Source organism: Juglans microcarpa x Juglans regia, chromosome 5S (genome assembly GCF_004785595.1).
Source record: "Juglans microcarpa x Juglans regia isolate MS1-56 chromosome 5S, Jm3101_v1.0, whole genome shotgun sequence".
Lineage (NCBI taxonomy): Eukaryota > Viridiplantae > Streptophyta > Magnoliopsida > Fagales > Juglandaceae > Juglans > Juglans microcarpa x Juglans regia.
The window spans coordinates 13,729,128-13,730,631 of record NC_054603.1 but is presented as its reverse complement, the minus strand read 5'-3'; positions in this window follow the sequence as shown (position 1 = coordinate 13,730,631).

Here is a 1,504-nt window from a genome sequence, read left to right as displayed (position 1 = left end):
TCTAATTTTATATATAGTTATGTATTTTTATTTTTTAATGTCTTTTTTATTTTACATAAATGTGTTATACTAGGGCGGTATAGGAACCGAGAAAACCGATCAGCTCCGACTCAGACCGACAGCCGAAGCACGGAACTGGTCGAAACTGACAGGGAACCGGACGGCATGCATCAGGAATATATGAAAACCGATGTTGGCTGGTTTGGCGTCTGTTTGAACCAGGAAAGCGCTAAATCGGCCAACAATTAATAAATATATATATATTGAAATATATGTAAATGAAACCGCGCCGAATGATGCCGTTTTAAAATAGATTAATAAACCCCCCCCCCCCCCCCTCCCCTTTTTCTTCTTTCTCGCATCTCCTTCTTCCTTAGTTTACACCGTTTCCTTGTTTGCAATTTTCTTCTAAACTCTCATGGCAGACGTCACGACGTCCCTCCTCCGTCGTAGAGACTCCGATCGACAGCAGACCTGAAGAATCGAACCGCAGCACGTCGAGATCGAGAATATCGGTTTTCTCTCCCCCCATCGACCTATTTCAGCCAGTTCTAAGCTCTCATGACAAACGTCGGTGTGGCGTCGGTTTGGCATTGAAACCTCGCCAATCCCATCGGTTTTCAATCCTATGTTACACGTAGAAAAGTGAGAGTTCCCTCAAAACATATATATATATATATATATACACAGATATATATATATATATATATATATATGTATGTATTAGATTGGGGGTTGGAATGCTGTTATTATCTGCATATATATATTTAAACGACACAGAAACTTATTGTAAGACAGGAAAACTTGACGCAGAAGCTCATTGACTTCATAAGTTTGATTCCTTGTAACATTATTAATTCAGAATCGTACCGGATAAAGCTTAAATGAAAATGTTATGTTTTTTCTTCATTGATAAAAGGCCACAAACTGACAAAACTGTTGGGTTATGCTTTTAAATATTAAGAATTTATTTATTATTAGAGAAATTTTCTTCATCTAAATTTTCTCATTTTTAATCATAAATTTAAAATAATTTAATATATTAATCACTTAAATGATTGTCACTTAACATGTTTCACATAATGAAAATAGTGGAAATGAAAAAATCTACAAGGATTAAGGAATACAACATTACTCTTGTTATTACAGTAATCCAATCTTACCCTTGACCACCGAATGAAAATGGACCGGCAGAAAGTTATTGTAATTGTTGTTATTAAATTATGGAAAATCCTTTCATTTTTTAACCTAAGATGGTCTTATGATGTGTTTGGCAAGTGAGAGTACTTGAAGTACTCTCACTACTGTTCTTTACTTTATTATTATTTTTCACCTATTTTTTTACTATTCATTACTTTTCACCTACTTTTTAATATTTTATTATTACTTTTTATTTACTTTTTCATTACTATTCACAAACATTCTCAATACTTCTCAGGTATTCTCACTACCCAAACCAAGCTAGTTGGAGATAATGCTCCCAATGATTAAAGTTAATAAAACA